The sequence below is a fragment of the Stegostoma tigrinum genome, chromosome 7 (genome assembly GCF_030684315.1).
Source record: "Stegostoma tigrinum isolate sSteTig4 chromosome 7, sSteTig4.hap1, whole genome shotgun sequence".
NCBI lineage: Eukaryota > Metazoa > Chordata > Chondrichthyes > Orectolobiformes > Stegostomatidae > Stegostoma > Stegostoma tigrinum.
Window position 1 is genome coordinate 16,965,823 of NC_081360.1, and position 21,319 is coordinate 16,987,141.

The 21,319-nt window shown below is 42.1% G+C and overlaps 1 pseudogene; it reads left to right on the top strand.

The window, feature by feature from the left end:
* The window catches only part of LOC132209837 (carboxypeptidase B2-like), a 30,849-nt pseudogene extending 11,899 nt beyond the window's left edge, over positions 1-18,950 (top strand).
* The last annotated feature ends 2,369 nt before the right edge of the window (positions 18,951-21,319 follow it).

Sequence of the window (21,319 nt, forward strand, 5' to 3'; positions counted from 1 at the left end):
CGCCTAACGGAATCAACTTCCTAGCATCCACCCCTTCTAAGCCATACATTATTTTGTAAGTATCTATTAGATCTCCCCCCAACCTTCTAAACTCTAATGAGTACAATCCCAGGATCCTTAGCCGTTCATCATACGTTAAACCTACCATTCCAGGGATCATCTGTGTGAATCTCCGCTGGACATGCTCCAGGGCTAGAATGTCCTTCCTGAGGTGTGGGGCCCAAAATTGGACACAGTATTCTAAATGGGGCCTAACTAGAGCTATATAAAGCCTCGGAAGCACATTGCTGCTTTTATATTCCAGCCCTCTTGAGATAAACGACAACATTACATTCGCTTTCTTAATCACGGACTCTACCAGCAAGTTAACCTTTAGAGAATCCTGGACCAACACTCCCAGATCCCTTTGCACTTCTGCTTTACGAATTTTCTCACCATTTAGAAAATAGCCCATGCCTGTATTCTTTTTTCCAAAGTGCAAAACCTCACATTTACTCACATTGAATTTCATCAGCCATTTCCTGGACCACTCTCCTAAACTGTCTCAATCTTTCTGCAGCTTCCCCACTTCCTCAGTACTACCTGCCTGTCCACCTGTCTTTGCACCATCAGCAAACTTCGCCAGAATGCCCCCAGTCCCTTCATCCAGATCAGCTGCGGCCCCAACACTGAACCCTGCGGGACACCACTCATCACCGGTTGCCATTCCGAAAAAGAGCCTTTTATCCTAATCCTCTGCCTTCTGTCAGACAGCCATTCCTCAATCCAAGCCAGTAGCTCACCGCGAACACCATGGGCCCTCACCTTACTCAGCAACCTCCCGTGAGGCACTGTATCAAAGGCCTTTTGGAAGTCTAGATAGATAACATCCACTGGGTTTCCCTGTCTAACATACTTGTTACCTCTTCAAAGAATTCTAACAGGCTTGTCAGGCACAACCTCCCCTTACTAAATCCATGCTGACTTGTTCTATTCTGACCCTGCACTTCCAGGAATCCTTGACAATGGATTCATTGACTCTCTTCATTCATTGACTCTCCCTAATTGTTGGCATACTACTCATGTCTTCCACTGTGAAGACTGATGTAAAGTACTTATTAAGTTCTTCAGCTATTTCCTTATCTCCCATCACTAGCCTTCCAGCATCAATTTGGAGCCGCCCAATGTCTACTTTTGCCTCTCGTTTGTTTCTTATGTATTGAAAGAAACTTTTACTATCATTATATTGAAAGAAGCTTTTATATCATTCCACCCTCGAGCAACTGCCTGTATGGAATTTGCACATTTTCCCGGTGCCTGCGTGGGTTTCCTCTGGGTCCTCCCTTTTCCTACAACTGTCCAAAGATGTAAGGTTAGGTGGATTGGCCATACTAAATTACCCATAGAGCTCAGGGATGTGCAGACTAGGTGGGTTAGCCATGGGAAATGCAGGATTACAGGAATTGGCTAGCGTCTTGGGTCTGGGTGGGATACTCTTCAGAGGTTTGGTGTTGGCTTAATGGGCCAAATGATCTGCTACTGCACTGTAGGGATTCTATAATCCCATAGGGAGGAATTAAAACTTTTAAAAATAAAGATGCAAACTTTTTTGTTCTGTCTCATGACATATTGCACAGAACCACTTCCAATACAACTGCAATTTATGGCATCTCCTACAATTAGGAAAACAAAACAACACTGAATAATCTTTCGGTATAAGTATATAGCTAACATTTTAAGTTCAATAAAATAACCTCTATATGCATACACTGACAGATCGACTCATGCACTGGCAGCATGGGTTCAATTGCCATTCTGGCAGCTGGTGAAACTTAAATTTAGTGAATAAATCTAAGGTATAATTAGCTTCAGGTCTGCTGACTATGAAGCCAATAATTGCTTCTTGAAAGAAAACATCTGGTTCACCAATGCTCCTTTGTGAAGGAGATCTGCCATCTTTACATGGTCTGGTCTGGAGCCAGTCAGTTCAAGAGCAGTTAGAAATGGGCAACAAATGTTCACATCGGATCCCTACAGTGCAGCTAGTGTTCAATTGGCCCATCTGTCTATACCGACTCCCCAAAAATTATCTCACCCAGACCCACCCTATCCCTGTAGCCCTGCATTTTCAGTGCCATTCCACCTGGCCTGCGCATCCCTGGAGACTATGGGTAATTTAGCACCGTCAAGCCACCTAACCTGCACATTTTTGAATTGTGAGAAGAAACCAGAGCGTCTGACAGAAACCCACACAGACACGGGGAGAATGTGCAAATTCCACACTCAATAGTCACCCAAACCTGAAATCATCCTGTGAATGAATAGTAAATAAATTTGAGTGGACTACAGATAGCAACATGAAATGACATAAAAATGAAGCAGAGTACAAATCGCTCACCTTACTGTTTGTAATCCAAAGCAAGCTGCTGCCTTACCTTAGTAAACCCTCCTGTCTTTTCAAGCATGCCTTGTGGGTGTCACCTTGCCTCCTTGAGGCTGTCGGGGAGGACAGCCAAAAGAAGATAGGATGTTGGACCTAAACCAATGGGCATGATGGTACTGAAGCTGATGAAAAACTCAATGCCACCGCCTGTTCATTTGGATTGGATGTAAAAGATCCTAAAGGACCGTATGTATTCTGGCTAGAATTGCATCCTCAATTAATGCCAACCACGTCTTTCATTTGGATAGCACCATTAATGCAACAGAACATTCTGAGGTGCTGCCCAGGAAATTCATGAAGCAGAATCTGACAGCCACCCACGTGAAAGGATATTAGGGCAGGCAGCAAAAAACTTTATTGGTTTTTCAGGAGAAGTTAACTGCTTGTTCAGCTGAGGTGTTGTTATGCACAGACTGGAACAAAGTTGGAAACTTGGCTGTTCAAAGGTTGAAACAAGCACCTTCACTATCTTCTGCTATAAGTAATTGCTGAATGAGCAACCTCACTTTTGCCCTCTCCCTTACTGGATCCTTGCCCATGCTCTGTTCCTCACTAATACCAATGATTACACATTGCTACAAACAAAAAGACATATAGCTGAGTCAAGTCAGCCTTCCTGCCTCTGTATTCACGCACAGTAAAATTACAACTGTCAAAGACCCCTAAAATTGACCTCAGTAGTTCCTAACCAGACGTTTTGAATAAATAATCCCTAACATTGCAATAATCAAATCTAGACACTAATTTGTATCTTAAAATAAATAATTTAGCAATTTATTAACAGTATAGTAACTTTAGCAGAGCAACATTTAACAACAAAGTAATTTAATTGTTCTGTGCTTTCATTCACAAACCTTTGTCTTAAGCTCCATTCATGCAAAAAGCAATCAGACAAGCAAATGTAATTAGCAGATAAATAAAAGATATTAACAAAACTGGCTGACTAAGTGGCTTACACGATATGTTGTTCCACGGACATGAATGATGGTTTCTTAGTTGATTTTCTGATGGTGTCGATTACAATCGCATCACTGGCTCACTCAGATAAAGACAGCCATACTTTAACTTTGTTTTCTCATTTCTGAGCTTCCAAGAGCTGGTATTGTGGATAGGCAGGGCACCTTCAAATTTTCATGCTGTAGCATCAACAGCCAGATTCCTTTTTGCAGAAAACATGGCGCAAAATCCAATTCAAACCCTGTCTATTCCCCGGCAGTCTGACCATCTTCTTCATGAAGCCCCAGTTACTATTCAGCATCTGCCATCTGGAGTATAAGGTCTTTTCGAGACTTGCTGGAATCAATTCCCCAGGTATTGACCTTGTTAATTGTCAACTTCTGTCATCTGTTTAAGCATAATGCTCTTCCTTGTTGACAAATTGCCTATGGAACATTTTGATGAGGAACCAACTTTCAATTAGCTTCCATGCCTGGATTCTTGAATAAACAAAAACTTGTTTGTGCTCCTAAGATGCTGCTTGGCCTGCTGTGTTCATCCAGCTCCACACTTTGTTATCTCTTGTTTGGTCTGCTTTCAATTTAACATTAGCTGTTAGCTGCAGACCAAAAGTTATATTTAGCTCACAGTTCCCAGTTCATAGCTCCAAATCAAATTCGTTTAAAGAGTAAAATAAATACAATGAAAAATCAGTGAGGGATCTAACAAGTTCAAATAAGAGGTCATTGATTGGGAAGTATTTTTGGTAATCTTCTGATAATTAATCTGACAATTCTGATAATTTAGTTGAAGAACACCAATATCTTTATTTACACGTAGACAACCTCATATGATTCAGTTAATCAGCTGACTTCGAGGATACTGTGCGTGCTTCAATAATTCACTGCCAAATATAACCCCATTTAACAAGTTTCAGGTCTGCCCCAATGTGTGCTAATGAACAAACATTAACACCCAGACATTGCCAGTGATTTCTCCAATTGTGTCATAGTTCTTCGTGCACAAAACTGATCTGTTTGTGGACGATGAAGTTAACAACGGAGCATTGAATCAAAAGCAGCCAGAGGCTGCCAACCTGTGTTGGAAGATATTTCAGTCACTCAGTTCCTGATCGCTCAACTCTTATCACTTTTACTTCTGCGTTGAAGCAAAAGACCTTCGAAAGGAAGGGAGGTTATGTTCAGAGTGGCAGTCGCTGTCGGTTATCTTTTTACACTATACTGGATCATAGGAGATCCTGTGACGCCTGGGACTGGGTCCCTTTGGGCTCATTTTTAGTGGGGAGTCTATGTAAACTCTGAAGGGCTCCACCTTTGATCAATTAGCCATTAATTATTTCCGAAAAATTTGCAAGCAAATCGCCGAATCCCAAGTCTGCCCACATTCTGTATAATGGGAGACAGCTTACATCTCGAGTCCTACTCAACTTTTCCTCTTAAGATAGTACTTCCATGCTCAGGATCAGCCTCGTGAACCTTCTCTGGGTTGTCTCCCATGCTAGCAAACCTTTCATTGGATAAGGGGACATCAACTGTACACAGCATTCCAGGTGTAGCCTGACTAGTCCCTGTATAATTTTAACAAGACTTTGCTATTTTTATACTCCATTCCTTTTGAAATAAAGGGCAACATCCCATTTGCCTTCCCTATTACCGACAGAGCTTGGATTCCAGCTTTTTATGACTTCCAAATCCCTCTGGGCTGTAGCTTTCTGCAGTCTTTCCACATTTAAATAATATTCAGCTCCTCTATCCTTCACTTCAAACTGCATAACCACCTATGTTCTCACATTATGCTGTATCTTTCAAGTTGCTGTCCCTTCAAGTAATTCATCTACATTCTTTGCAGACTGTTTGTGTCATCCTCACCATTTGCCTTCCCAGTTAGTTTAGTGCCATCCACAAACTAGGCGATTGTTCACTCACATTCCTCAACTATGACATTAATATATACTGTAAATAATTATGGTCCCAGCATTGAACCTTGCGGCACACCATTAGTTACATGTTTCAATTCTAAAAATGCTGCCCTTATCCCATTATTCCAACTATTTGTCTTCTATTAGTTAGCCATTCCACCATCAAGGCTAATAAACTACCTGTAATATCATGAGGTCTAATTAAGTAGCTAATTGTGTGGTACCTTATTAAACGCCTTCTAAAAATCCAAAATATATTGCATCTGGTGCTTCCCCTTTATCTATCCTGCTGGTTACCTCCTCAAAGAATTCTAGTAAAAGTCAGGCATGATTTTCCCTTCATGAATCCATGCTAAGTCAGCTTGATTATAGCATGTCCTTTTAAATTCTCTGCTATTACATTCTTTATAATAGGCCCTAGCATTTTTTTGAATCACAGAAGTTAAGCTAAATGGCCTATAGTTAAATCTGCAAAAAAGACCCTGAGCTTCCAGTTGCCTGCTACTTCAACATACAACCTTGTTGTCTGGCCAACATCTCCATCTCAGGCTTGCTGCAGTGCTTCAGTGAAGCTTAGTGTAAGATGGAAGAACGACACCTCATTTTCCACTTGGGAACTCTACAGCCTTCTGGACTCAGTATCAAATTCAACAACTCTAGGGTTTAAACTTCTGCCATGTCCTTACCCCAACACCCTGAAACCAGGCCTTATTATCGCAGTCTGCTATTACACACAACATATTGTTAGCCACTAATTGTCCCCAGTAATAGCTACTCATCCTCCTAGCCTGATTGCTATCCACTCCATTGTCTGTCCAACTGTCCTTCTCTCTCTTTGGGCTCTATCTCCAGCTATCGTTTACTTCCTACCCCCTCATCTGCAAAATAAACAATCTTTTCCTAGGTATCATCAGTTCTGAGGGAAGGTCAGTGGACTTGAAATGTTAACTCTGATTTCTCTCCAGAGATGCTGCCAGACCTGCTGAGCTTTTCCTGTAATTTCTGTTTTTTGCTTGTGGTCTAAAGTTATATTTTTTGTCTCCTTCCCTTTATAAATAATAGAGTTACATTGCAATTTTCCAGTCCTCCGGGACTTTTCCAGAATCAAAGAGCCCTTGAACAATTACTACTAGTGCATCCACTAACTCTGTAGCAACGTCCCTTAAAGTCCTGATGGGAATCAGACAGCTTGAAGTTGACACATCCTCTAACAGAAAGATACAACAATAATTTGAATGGGGCGACTAACCTTTGGACACTAAACTTGCAGTCACTGGGTGACTAGTCGGCAGGTGTATTGTGCAGGCCTGTTAAAAAATAGAACATAGAACATAGAACATTACAGCACAGTACAGGCCCTTCGGCCCTCGATGTTGTGCCAACCTGTCATACCGATCTCAAGCCCATCTAACCTACACTATTCCATGTACGTCCATATGCTTATCCAATGACGACTTAAATGTACCTAAAGTTGGTGAATCTACTACCGTTGCAGGCAAAACATTCCATTCCCTTACTACTCTCTGAGTAAAGAAACTACCTCTGACATCTGTCCTATATCTTTCACCCCTCAATTTAAAGCTATGTCCCCTGGTGCTCGCCATCACCATCCTGGGAGAAAGGCTCTCCCTATCCACCCTATCTAACCCTCTGATTATTTTATATGTTTCAATTAAGTCACCTCTCAACCTTCTCTCTAATGAAAACAGCCTCAAGTCCCTCAGCCTTTCCACGTAAGACCTTCCCTCCATACCAGGCAACATCCTAGTAAATCTCCTCTGCACCCTTTCCAAAGCTTCCACATCCTTCTTATAATGCGGTGACCAGAACTGTGCACAATACTCCAAGTGCGGCCGCATCAGAGTTTTGTACAGCTAGATAATAGATAAATGAAAAGAAAATTCCAGATTTACTTTGAAGGGTGTTGTGTTAGTGAACAGCCAGAATTTCTGTCTACATCAGTATTGAGTACTGCCACAAGGGAGAGTGGTTTGATTGTTATTAATTAATGTGTTACAAACAAGAATTGGAATAGTGACAAGGAACCTCTCCTCTCATTTCAGGGACCGATTGTTACAACTAATCCCTATGGGTTCTAGGCAGCAGGAGCTTCTGATATGATGCAGTGGCTTGATGGTTAGCACTGCTGCCTCACAGCACCACCTAGGTTCAATTCCACCCTTAGGTGTCTGACTGTGTGGAGTTTGTATATTTTCCAAGTGTCTGTGCAGGTTTCTGCCAGGTGCTCCAGTTTTCTCCCACAGTCCAAAGATGTGCAGGTTAGGCGGATTGGCCATGCTAAATTACCCATAGTGTTCATGGGTGTGTAGATTTGGTGGGTTACTGGAAAAGGGTGAGGGCAATGGGTCTGGGTGGGATGCTCTGAGGGTTGGTATGGACTTGATGGGCTGGAGGGTCTGTTCCCACACTTACAGGGATTTTATGATGAACTGGTGGAGAAAGAGTGGATAGGTTACAGAATGTTTTTGTGTGACCAAATCAGCATTTGTCATGTAGAATTGAAATTCTGATGTTTGCTGTGTCTTTTTTTTGACAAGAATAAGTAAGGTAGGTCTTCTGAATAATCTGCACAGGCATTATCAGGCTTACTGTCTATGTCCAAATAGGATTGCGTGCAGTAGCCTGTAATTAAGTTGGATCATAGGAGCATTGTCAGATGCTACTGCTTGATACCAAGTGAACTGACATTAGGACAGAACAATAAACAACACGTCTAAAGAGAATTCTGAAAGTCCAAGCTAGTTATATTATGTTTTATTGCAGGGGAATTGAATGCAAGAGTAGGGAGGTTATGCTTTGAGGCATTGGTGAGACCGCATCTGAAGTACAGCTCCAGTCACTTTACATACAGAAGGAGGTTAATACATTGGAAGCAATTCAGTGAGGGTTTACTCGACTGATACCTGGAATGAATGGAATGCATTTTGAGGAAAGGCTAGATAGGCTCGAGATGTACGCCTTGCAGACTTACAAGAGTCAGAGATGGCTTAATTGAAACATATAAGATCCTGAGAGGACATAACCAGCTCAATATCAAAAGGATAATAAAGTGTGGAGCTGGATGAACACAGCAGGCCAAGCAGCATCTTAGGTGCACAAAAGCTGACGTTTTGGGCCTAGACCCTTCATCAGAAAAGGGGGAGGGGGAGAGGGTTTTGAAATAAATAGGGAGAGAGGGGGAGGTGGACCTAAGATGGATAGAGGAGAAGATAGGTGGAGAGGAGAGTATAGGTGGGGAGGTAGGGAGGGGATAGGTCAGTCCGGGGAGGACGGACAGGTCAAGGGGGTGGGATGAGGTTAGTAGGTAGGAAGTGGAGGTGCGGCTTGAGGTGAGAGGAGGGGATAGTTGAGAGGAAGAACAGATTAGGGAGGAGGGGACGAGCTGGGCTGGTTTTGGGATGCAGTGGGGGGAGGATAGATTTTGAAGCTTGTGAAGTCCACATTGATACCATTGGGCTGCAGGGGTCCCAAGCGGAATATGAGTTTCTGTTCCTGCAACCTTTGGGTGGTATCATTGTGGCACTGCATGAGGCCCTGGATGGACATGTCATCTGAGGAATGGGAGGGGTAGTTAAAATGGTTCGCGACTGGGAGGAGCAGTTTATTATTGCGCATCAAGCGCAGGTGTTCTGCAAAGCAGTTCCCAAGCCTCTGCTTGGTTTCCCCAATGTAGAGGGTGCCACACCGGGTACAATGGATACAGTATACACATTGGCAGATGTGCAGGTGAACCTCTGCTTAATATGGAAAGTCATCTTGGGGCCTGGGAAGGGGGTGAGGGAGGAGGTGTGGGGGCAAGTGTAGCACTTCCTGCGGTTGCAGGGGAAGGTGCCGGGTGTGGTGGGGTCTGCAGTTCCCATTATCTCAATATCAAAAGAATGTTTCCTCTTGGGGAAAATCTATATCTAGGAATCATAGTTTACAAATAAGGGGGTGTCCGTTTGACGTAGAAATGAGGAAACTTTTTTTTCTCTCAGAGTATTGCGAGTTTTAGAAATTCCCTTCCTCAAGAGATAGTGGATGTGTAATCTTTAAGAGTTTTTAATGGCAGAGGTGGATAGATTCTTGATTACCAGGAGGATGAAAGATCATGGGGACATGCAGGAATGTCGATGTAAGGTTAAAATCAGATCAGTAGTGATCCTATTGAATGTCAGAGTGGCCTACTTTTTTTCCCTATTTGCATATTGTCCCCACATCGTTATAAACAAGGACAAATTTCTATTTTAATTTGTATACATGGAGCTTCCTTGCACTTTGAAACATGTTTTATAAATCAATGTTCTTGGGCAGGATTTCAAATAAGCCAAAGTCTTAGAGTCCTGTGTTGATTTTATGGTTCTGTGTAGAAATAGATTGTTAAATGTTGCAGATAAGGGTGATACGAAATGATCGTACTATCATTGTTTCCACAATTCTCGAGATCCTTGTTGTGATACTTTGCACAGTTTGGTCTACGAGGCCCGCAGATCCCGGAGGAAACTCACCCTCGGGGTGAGGTTTATGCTCAGGTTCCTGTCTCAGCATTCGGCACAGTTGGAGGTGAACTGAAGTGTAGGGCCATTCAATGCAAGTGGCTGCAACTCTGAATGATCAAGTGATTGTAATTTTTTTAATATCTTACTGCTGTGTTGTTCTTACAGCCAGTATCAGACCGTGAGAAGGGTGCTGCTGCATGACCCTCATGCTGCCCAATGTTTGGTTATTCCCCATTTTCCAAACTGAGTGGGATATAGCCAACTCATGACAGAGGTCAATAGATTTCTAGCTTTCAAGATATCCGGGGCTTTGGAGATAGTGCAGGAAAGTGGCAATGATTTAAAGGATCAGTTACTTGAATGGCAGAGCAGACTTGAGGGGCTAAATACCCTACTCCTCTTAGTCCCTAGGACTCCATATTTAGAAAGATTACAGCAAATTAAAGAAGGACATAAATAAACTTACAAATGGGCGAATAATTGGCAAATGAAATTGAACACAGATAAATGTGAGGAAGTACATTTTGGGAGGAAGAATAGGTAACACTTCTTACCTTTACTCTTCGTTCATGGTCTATATGTGTGTCACCGCATAGATCAGCATTTATTGCCAGTTCCTAATTGCCCTTGAGAAGTTGGTGCAGTTAAGGATTGGCAATGAATACCACTGACACCCAAATCCCATGAAGGAATAAATAGAAAATGGTGCAAACCCAGGCAGGGTAGAGGAGACAGCAGGAACTGCAGATGCTGGAGAATCTGAGAGAACACGGTGTAGAGCTGGATGAGCACAGCAGGCCGAGCCGCATCAGTGGTGCAGGAAGGCAGATGTTTCGGGCCTTCTTCAGAAGGGTCTAGGCCCGAAACATCAGCCTTCCTGCTCCTCTGATGCTGCTTGGCCTGCTGTGTTCATCCAGCTCTACACCTTGTTCTCTCAGGGTAGAGGAGCACAGGGATCTCTGAGAACAAGTACATCAGTCATTAAAATTTGCACCACAGACTAGCAAGACAGTGAAATTAACAGACCAACCTCTGGACTTTATTTCTGATGGATAAAATTGAAAAATAGGGATGTTTTGCTACACCTGTGCTGAACTTTGACAGTACGAAACATAGAATACTGTTTGGACAAACTCAGCATGTCTGGCACATAGAATCCCTACTGTATGGAAGCAGGCCATTTGGCCCATTTAGACCACATTGACTTCTCCCAAGAGCATCCTGCTCAGACGTAACCTCCCACCCCTGTACCCCTGCATTTCCCATGGCTAATCCATCTAGCCTACACATCCTTGGGCACTATGGGCAATTTAGCATGGCCAATCCACCTAACCTGTACATCTTTGGACTGTGGGAGGAAACTGGAGCACCCAGGAGAAACTTACACAGATACGGCGAGAATGTGCAAACTCCCCACAGACAGGTGCCCAAGGCCTGAAGCAAACCCAGGTCCCTGGGGCTGTAAGGCATCTGTACAATCCATCCATAGATGCTGCCAGACCTCAGGGTTTCTCCTGCACTCTCTGTTTTTCTTTCTGATCTCAAACAACCGCTGTACTTTTGTCGTGGAGTATCGCTTGTAGTTCTGTTTAGAATAAAAGACATTGAGACACCAGAGAAGCTTCAGAGGAGATTTACAGGAATAATACTAGCTACGTGTGAGTTTAGATATCCAGAAATATTGATAGACTAGGTCTCTTTCCTATTGAGAAAAGGCTGAGGTCCAATTGGGGTCTTTAAAACTATGAAAGGCTTTGTTTGAGTGGAGATAGTGACTATGTGCCTTGTATGTGCGAGAGCATAACTCGAGGCCACTCACCAAAGAATCTAATAAGAGACTCAGAAGAAGCTTCGCTACCTAAGAAGTAGTGAGAAAGTGGAACTGTCTATTCTAGAGAGCAGCCGAAGTGAATCGTACAGATGCATTTAAGGTGAAACTGGGCAAGCACATGAGGCAAAAGTGTTACAATAGAGAAAGGACTTTCAAGTAGGTCAAAACCGCTGGCATGGACTGGGCTGGTCAAATGGTCTGTTTTTGTACCATGTACCCTCTGAAATCCTATACAAAAATGTACTTTGCTCTAATTGATCAATGTTCTGATACAAAATATTCAAGATCTCCTAGACAGTCAGATGCAGGGTGAGGATAAGAAGCCTTTCAATGCTGGAGCACACACCCACAACAGTGGAAGAGGTAAGTCTTATCTAAGAGAAAAGAATTGAATCTTTTTCCGTTTAGAACTTCAAAACCCTCCTTCACTGTTTCTCAGATATACCAGTGGATGAAACAAATGGAGGAAAGCTATAAAGAGTTGGTGACGCAGCATCTACTGGGGATAACTTACCAGAAATGGCCGATGTATTATCTGAATGTATTCAGAGAGTGTACTTAAATGTTCTGCTGCCTATTTTGTCTCATACTGGTCCTGTCATGACCTCCCTTACCAATAATTGTCCTGGGAATGGACTTCACCAAACAGCAGCTCAACAACCCTGCTGCATTAGGTGGCAACAGCACTTCCCATACTTCCTATCCTTGTACCATCTCAATCAGCTTCCCAATTACTGGAGTACCAGACAGCAATGTAGAGAAGCCGAGATTAGGATTTGGAATTACACGAGAGAACACATTTTTCATGTCTGTCTGGTCTTAGTTAATGATTAGAACTGAAAGACTAGGATTTCTGCACATTTTGTGTTGACTACCCTGCACAGAAGTTGAAAATATGTTCCGCACTTTCATGCCTGGATCTTAGCTAAAATCTTGAGAGGTCAGAAGAATAAGTTTCTACTAGTGGCACCATGTCTCCCTATCAAATCAGTGGAGAAAATAAACTTTCATTTCTTTATCCTGTCACTGAAAGGTTAGAAGTCTACCTCTATTATCTACCAGCAAGATAGCTTCAGGACAGTGTGCTTGGCTCAGCCATCTTCAGCTCCTTTACCAATGGACTTCCCTCCATCATAAGGTCAGAAGAGGGGACGTTTGATGATGCACCATTTTTGACTTCTCAGGGACTGAAACAGTCCATGTCTAAATGCAGAAAGACCTTGGCAACATTAGACTTGGGTTGACAAGTGGGAAGCCATAATCACGCCACACAAATACTAGGCAATGACTATTTGCAACAAGAGAGAATCTAACCATTGCCTCTTGACATTCAATTGTATTACTATCATTGAATCCCTACTATCGACATCCTGGGTGTTATCATTGACCAGAAACTCACCTGGACACACCACATAAACGCAATGGCTACAAGATCAAATCAGAGGCTAGGAATCCTGCAGTGAGTATCTTGCTGCTTTACTCCCCAAAACCTGTCCACCACCTACAAGTCACAGGCCAGGAGCATTGTGGAGGGCTGTCCACTTGGCTGGAAGAGTGCAGCTCCAATAACACTCAAAAAGCTTGTCAGCATCCAGGACACTTGATTGGCCCCACATCTATAAGTGTCCACTCCCTTCACCAGCAACGCTTAGTAGCTGCAGTGTATACCACCCACAAGATGCGCTGCAGAAATTGACTAGGGCTCCTGAGACAGCACCTTCCAAAGCCACGATCATCAACATCTAGAAGCCCAAGGGGTACAGATACATGGGAACACCAACAACTACAAGTTCTCCTCCAAACCACTCAGCATCCTGACTTGAAAATGTACTGCTGTTCCTTCAGAGTTGCTGGATCAAGATCCTGGAATTGTGTCACCAACAGCATTTTGGGTCTCCCTGCAGCAAACTGACTGCAGAAATCCAAGAAGACAGCTCACCACAATCTCTTCCGGGGCAAGATAGAGATGGACAAAATCACCCACATCGCATGAATGAATTAAAAAGAAAACATAAAAATGTAGAATTAGGAGTTGAGCAGACCGTTTGGTCCCTTGAGTCTGCATTGTAATTCACCATGATCTTCGTCAATTTTTGGCATCCAATCCATTTTGCTGCCCATGCCTGGGTCACTTCATCCCCTGAAAGTCCAACAGTCTGTCTATCTCAACCTTAAATGCACTCAATAAAGGGGCACCCATTCCTTAGTTCTAAATGACTGATCCTTTTTCTCTTTTTCCCTCTCTAATTGCTTGATGGGCCTGTATGATGACTTTTCTGTTTTTCTTGAATGACGATGTTTTGTCTTGATAGTTCGACGTTAGGAAGATGGAGAGAAGATTGCTTCATGGGGGCCTGTTGCAGGTGTACTGATTCATGACAATATCAGTAGGAGATCATTGCACAGTCCTTTGGAAACAATGTCCTGCCTTCACATTGTGGACACTGTCCATTGTGCTCTGTGTTATTATCACTGTGCTAAATAGAATGGATTCTGAGCGGAGCTAACAACTCAAGACTGGACATCCATGCAGTGTTGTGTTTAACCACAATCTGAAATCTCATGGCCCAGTGTTTTGGAAACATGAGTTCTTTGATCCTCTTAAATCATCTAATAGAAATGCTCATGGAACCATTTAAGATGACATGAAAACAACAGTTATCACCCAGACAGCAGCAAACGTAAAGCCTATAACCATGCCATTCATGCCCTCTACAATGGTTCCTCCAGCCCAAATACTTGTCTCTGAGGAAATACTGGAAATTTTCACCTACCACATTTCTGTCATTCTATCCCACTGATGCCAGAGTCTTCCTTACACATCATGCTTCTTCCTTTGGGATGCTGTGATCCCAATCACCCCACACAAACTGATGTCAGAACCAGTGGTTCCTTCATCTTCCATCTGTTTTGTTTGCAGATCAGTAGAAAATACAACAAACGCAGAAGATTATCTGGATGGATTGTGGAATTCATGCCAGGGAGTGTATCGATCCTGCGTTCGGTCAATGGTTTGTGAAGGAGGTGAGTGTCTCCTTCCTATAGACCTGCAACAGAAACATTCAAATTCCAACCCTCTGAATATTCTCAATATTGGAGAGGCTAAGTCTCAATGAATAGAAATGAACATCCAGACTGAATGACAAATAATAAACCAAGTTTCAGAATGATGTAAATGTGTGCAATGACTGAAGGATAGCTTGCAATCTCACAAAGGGTTTCGTTGATAGAAATTTTAGGGTCACAGATAGTGCCAGCTCAAATAGAGAAAGCAGGCTGCTCCTCATAAAAAAGCATTACTTTGAAACCTTGAGGTAGTCTGCTTAGATGAATTGTGAGAAATACAAAAGCAACTAATAGCAATAAAATATTATTAACACATAGAATTATATCCAATAAATTAATATCTTTACATGATGAGAAATGTCAGCAGTGCTGAGGAGTGGAACACTTGCTGATTGTTGAAACATAGAGTCTCCAGTCGTTGACAGCACTACTTGCAATCAGAATGAAGTTTCCTGAGGAAAATGTGTCAAACATTCTTAATTTTCTCTTTTTGTAATCTGACTTTGCATGAGTACCAGCTAATACAGACCTACACTGCAGATCCTCAAACAAATCAAATCCCCTGGCACATTCATTTTTACATTCTACCAGTTCTGAATATCAATGGCTATGTTAATTTCTGGGGTACAGTAAGTACAATCCCAGATCATGCATTATTACTTTGCTGGCACAAAATACTTTGAATGGCAATTCAGTGAAACATGTCACAGCATATCTCACCATTTCTGTGTCCTTTTTCTAACTCTAGGATTGCTTATAGAGAAAATCCATGTCTTGATTGGGTACTGATCTTAACAGGAATTGTAAAGCAGAATGGTGCAGTAAGTGGAATTCCTATATCTTCTGCATCTAGCTCCAAATGACTGTACACAGTGTTGTATATGATAATGATTCTGTAAGAGTTAATTTTTGAAGCAGCATGAACCTCCATCCAATCTGACATTGTCTCATAGTCTTTCGGGGAGAAGTGGCCTAGCCCAAAGTGCTGACGGAAAGTAGATTCAACATGCTCTTGATTGAATCTGTAATTGTGCTTAACTAGTCAATATAACTTTTACCTATTGCTGTCATGCATTTCATGAAAGACACGTGTCTCTTCTCTTTAAGATTCGATAATGGCTTATCCTCCACTACTGCTAGTAGGACTATCTCCTTCACCATGGCTATGTCCATGCTTCAGATGTTCCTTGAGAGGGAGTATGCAGTGTTCGCTGGCAGGGTAAAAGCATTTTGAGATCGATGGGCACCACAGGGGCTGGAGTGCATTGAAGGGGCCAAACGGCCCACACTTATTTTCTGTCACTCTTGAGAACAAAATGTTGATTGCACTTCAGTAAGTGTCTATTCCAGTTTTGCAAGGATTTTGGCTGTTTGATTTTCTTTTTATTACAGTGCCTCATCAAAGGCTTGTCTAACCTGATTAAAGTTTTATTTTAAAAGATGAGGGAAAAGGATTATGAGAGCTCTTGTAGTGCAATAGTACCCATCCATACCTTGGAGTCAAAAGTACTGGGTTCAAGTCCTATCTGCAGCAGAGGTGAGCCAATCATGCAGGTTGATTAAAAATATTTAGAAAAGAGGATGGCTGGCAGCACTCTACCCCAACCATGAGCCACCAGTAGTTGGCACCATGACATAGAGCATACGCTGGAATCTGAACTAGAAACAAGAAATCACTCAGAGTAATCAACAATTTTTTAATTGCACTTAAATAAGACCATAAGAATTAGGAACAGGAGTAGGCTATTCAGCCCCTCGAGCTGCTCCACTCTTCAGCACTATCATGGCTTATCCAACATTTCTCACATCCGCTTTCCTGCTATTTCCCCATAATCCTTGATCCCCCTGCTGATCAAGAATGTACCTATCTCCACCTTAAATATACACAAGGAATCTGCCACCCAAGCTCTCTGTGGCAAGGAGTTCCAAAGACTCACAAAACTCTGAGAAATGAAATTCCTCCTCATCTAAGTGCTAAACTGGCACCCTTTTATTGTGAAACTATGGTCTCTATTACTAGGCTTACCCATGAGGGGGAAACTCCTCTCAGCATTTACCGTGTCAAGCCCCTGAAGAATCTGATATGTTTCAATGAGATCACCTCGCATTCTTCAAACTCCAGTGTGCAGAGTCCCAAACTGTTCAGCCTTTGCTCATAAGATAATCACTCCATATCAGGGATCATCCTAGTGAACCTTGGTCTAAACTGCCTTCAATGAAACAATATCTTTCTTTAGATAAGGAAACCAAAGCTGCTCACAGTACTCCAGATACGGTCTCACCAGCACCTTGTACAGTTGCAGTCAGACTTCCCTACTTTTATTCTCCAATCCCCTTGAAATAAGGGCCAACATTCCATTAGCCTTCCTGATTACCTGCTGTACCTGTGTGCTAGCTTTGCGTTTTATGCACAAATATCCCTAAGTCCTTTTATGTTATAGCCTTCTGCAGTTTTTCCAAAAGGAATAACTTCACATTTCCCACATTATATTCCATTTGCTATTTTTTTCCCACTTGCTTAACCAATCAATACCTCTCTACAAACTCTTTGGATCCATCTTGCAACTTACTTTTTCACCTATTTTTGTGTCATCTGAAAATTTGGCTATAGTGCATTCATTTCATTTCTCCAAGTCATTAATATATATTGTAAACAGTTGTGATTCCAGCATTGATCCCTGTGGAATTCCACTGACTGCAGATTGCCAAACTGAAAAGGCATGTTTACCCACACTTGCTGTTTCCTGCTCATGAGCCAGTAGTCCATCCATGCCAATGTATTACATCCAACACCATGATTTCTCCATCTGTGACTTAACCTTTTGTAATGTACCTTGTCAAATGCCTCCTGGGAGTCCAACTATAACATATCTATTGGTTCTCCTCTATTCACTCTGGTTGAGACTTCCTCAAAAAACTCAAATAAATTAGCCAGACACGATCTCCCTTTCATGAGGCAATGCCTAGACTGCGTGATTAGGTTATGATTTCCCAAAAGTGCTGTTTTTACTTCCTCAATAAATTGATTCCGAAATTTTTCCAACAACAGGTGTTAGGCTAATTAGCTATGGTTTCGCCATTACCTCCCTCCCTTTTTGAATAAGCTTGACATATTGGTAGTGTTCTAATTCTCCTGTATTTCTCCAGTATCCAAGGATTTATACAAAATTACAATGAACTTATTGATTATCTCTGTACCTACCTCTTTTAGATCCTAAGATGCAAGTCATGAGGCCCAGGAGACTTACGTGCCATTAGCCCCATTAGTTTGCTTAATACTACTTTGGATGGTGATGGTACTTAATTCCTGATGCAAAATATCTGTCTAAACTCCTTTCTAATAACCTACTATTATGTTTACATGTTCCTGTTATTTGTTGATTTATACACTTTCATACAGTGTGGCTACTTGTTTGTGGGCTTATACGCTACTCCTACCATTGCCTTCTTTCTCTTGCTGTTATTTACATCCACCCAAATGGACTCCTCCTCATCCAAGCTTAAAACATCTCTCACAATTGCCCTCTTTTCATCTCTTTTTAACAGAGCTATCCCACCATCTTTTCTTTCCCTCCTGTCGTTCTGATAGGTCACCTAGAGTCATAGAGTCATACAGCACAGAAACAGACCCTTCAATCCAATTGGCCCATGCCGAGCATAATCCTAAACTAAGCTAGTGCCACCTGCCTGCTCCTGGCCCATATCACTCCAAACTTTTTGTATGCATGTACTTATCCAAATGTAGTATAAATGGTCTAATTGTGCCCACATCCAGCACTTCCTCAGGAAAGTTCATTCCAAACATGAACCACCTCCTGTGTAAAAAAAATTGCCCTTCATTTTTCTTAAAATCTCTCTTCTTTCACCTTAAAACTGTGCCATCTAGTCTTGAAATTCTCCAATCCTAGGGAAAAAACAGCTACCATTAACTCTGTCTATAACCCTCAGTATTTCATAAGCTTCTGTAGAGTCACCTCTCAACCTCCTGTGCTCCAGTGAAAAGTCCCAGCTTATCCAACCTTTCTCTACAACTCAAACCTTCCATGCCCAGCAACATCCTGGTAAATCTCATCTGAACCCTCTCCAGCTTAATAATATCCTTCTGTAGTGATTGAAACCCAAGGTTCGTGATTGGGGTTGTTGACCTCATCCAATCAGGAAGCCCTGGCTGACCAATATAAACAGGGGATTGTCATTATAGCTGACTGCTTGTCCCTCTTCTGTGGTTACATCCACGCCAGGACTTCCCTGGAGTAGGAGCACGCAGTGTGCACTGGAGCTCTCGATGCCTGTCGGGAGAGGTGGGCACTGCGAGGAAATGGTGAGACATCAACATCAGCAGCTTGAGAAGGGTGGCCCTGCTGGGAGTCAATACTCTTCTACACTTAACCCAGTCACTCTGTTGATAAGGCATCAGCCTGACTGGGAAGAGAACCCTTACTTACAGTTACTTACAGCAGACATATGGGAACACTACCCGCACCTCCAAGTTCCCCTCCAAGCCATTCACCATCCTGACTTGGAAATATATCGCCATTTCTTCATTGTCACTGGGTCAGAATCCTGGAATTCCCTCCTTAATGGCATTATGGATCAACCCACCACAGGAGGTCTGCAGCAGTTCAAAAAGACAGCTCGCCACCACCTTCTCAAGGGCAACCAGGGATGGGAAAGAAATGCTGGCCAGCCAGTGACACCCAAATCCTATAAATGAATAGAAAAAAAAGTTAATGCATGCTGAAAACTGCCAAACCCTGGTAAAGATGGTTATTCCCATCTGTTAAACAGATTATGGATTGAGAACTGAGTTGAGTATAATGTGTAACTGCAGCACCTCTGTATCATTTAATAAGCCTAATATTCATTATGACCACTAAGAACAATGCATTGAAGCAATTAGACCAAACATTCCTGTTTGATTGAATAAATACACCTAAAAATAGGCTGATCTATTCAATCTTTCACTCATTTCAATCTTAGCAACTGACTGTGGATCACCTATGTATAATTGGCTGTATTCACATTCCCTAGGAGGGTAGAATGGAGCAATGTTCCTCCTTTGCAATTGCAAAAGTCAGGTGTGGTTAGGTTTTCTGTTCTCCTTATTCTTTCTTTAATTGTGGGTACCAGCAATTGTTGTCCAGGTACCACTGAGATGAACTATGCAATGGGCAATGAAGAGTCAATCTCGTTGCTGTGGGTCTGGAGTCACAGGAAGGCCAGGCCAGATAAGGATGGCAGATTAGTGAAAGAGGTAGGTTTTTACAACAGTCAATGGTAATCATTGTGGTCACCAATATTTACTTCTAGCTTTAGGATCCAGATTTATGAATATGGACAGAGAAAAGGGAAGAAAATAATTAAAAGTTATACTGTAAAAAAAATTCAATATTATCCTGTGATCATCCTCTTCACCATTTTCGAGGTGAATGTCAGACAAAAGGCAGCTGGTGCTTTGTACCAAAAGCTTGGGACAGAACATAGAGTGGGATAACAAAGTGTGGAGCTGGATGAACACAGCAGGCCAAGCAGCATCTCACGAACACAAAAGCTGACATTTCAGGCCTAGACCCTTCATGGTTCTCCATAAGTTTATCCCTCCTCACATTTTATTTTTATTTCAATTACTAATCCTACTTTTATTCAGGTGTTGCTCACTTAGCTGGGTGACACTACTTGTAGACTGATTTTCAACCAAATCAGAAGGGTGGCGCTGATGTCATTTCAGAGAGACTGGTTACAAAAATAGGACATGCTTATCTCAGCTGTAATGCCTCGACAGACAAATAGCAATGAGCTTTTGATGCTTATTGTCTTGACACATAAGTGAAGAATCCCCAAACAGTTGGCGTTCTTGAAGCCAGTGACTGAACATGGAGTCGCATTCTTCCAGAAGATGAAAGATGAACCAGAGAAAAAAGCATTAACAACATGATAGAAGCTGAGTTCTAGGCAATGTCTGTCAAGAAATCTTGGAGGGGGTACTGTTGCAAATACTTAGTTCATGGTTTATTTGTATTAATAAATAACTTTTTGCTTTAGGACAACATTTTAAATGTAGAAGATGGAGTAAATACAATGAAAACAAGCCAGAAGTCTATTACATTTACAAGGTTGGGGCCCTGTGGCTTTAACAGGTTGACAACTGGAAGGTAAGATCAGAAAACAGCGGGTGACCTTGCACAGCTGAACAAACATGGGATCTGACATCATTTCACTTATGGCAGAGCAAAGAAACGTTTTCTCTTTGTAATTAGAGTTAAATTAGTTTAGAAGCATTCATTAAACCCTGAAGGGCCATGCAATCCATTTATTTAATGAGATCGAAGAAGGAATGAGGAATACTTAATTTAAAGATCTATGAAAGTACATCCCAGAGCATGTTACGTTATCATGGAGATGGATTGAGGATACGGGGTTCTATCGTTTAAATTACTCTGGATGTTTTATGTTGGAGTTTGTTCCAGCTTAGCTCTGGGATACACAGTTTACATCTCTCTGAGGGAAGATAGCCAAAGTAACTCTCAGTTATTGAAAAAGAAGAAGCTAACTCTAACCTTTACCATATGGAATGCGGATGAGTCTTGATCTCAATTTTTTTGCATGTATGGAACAAGCTGCCAGAG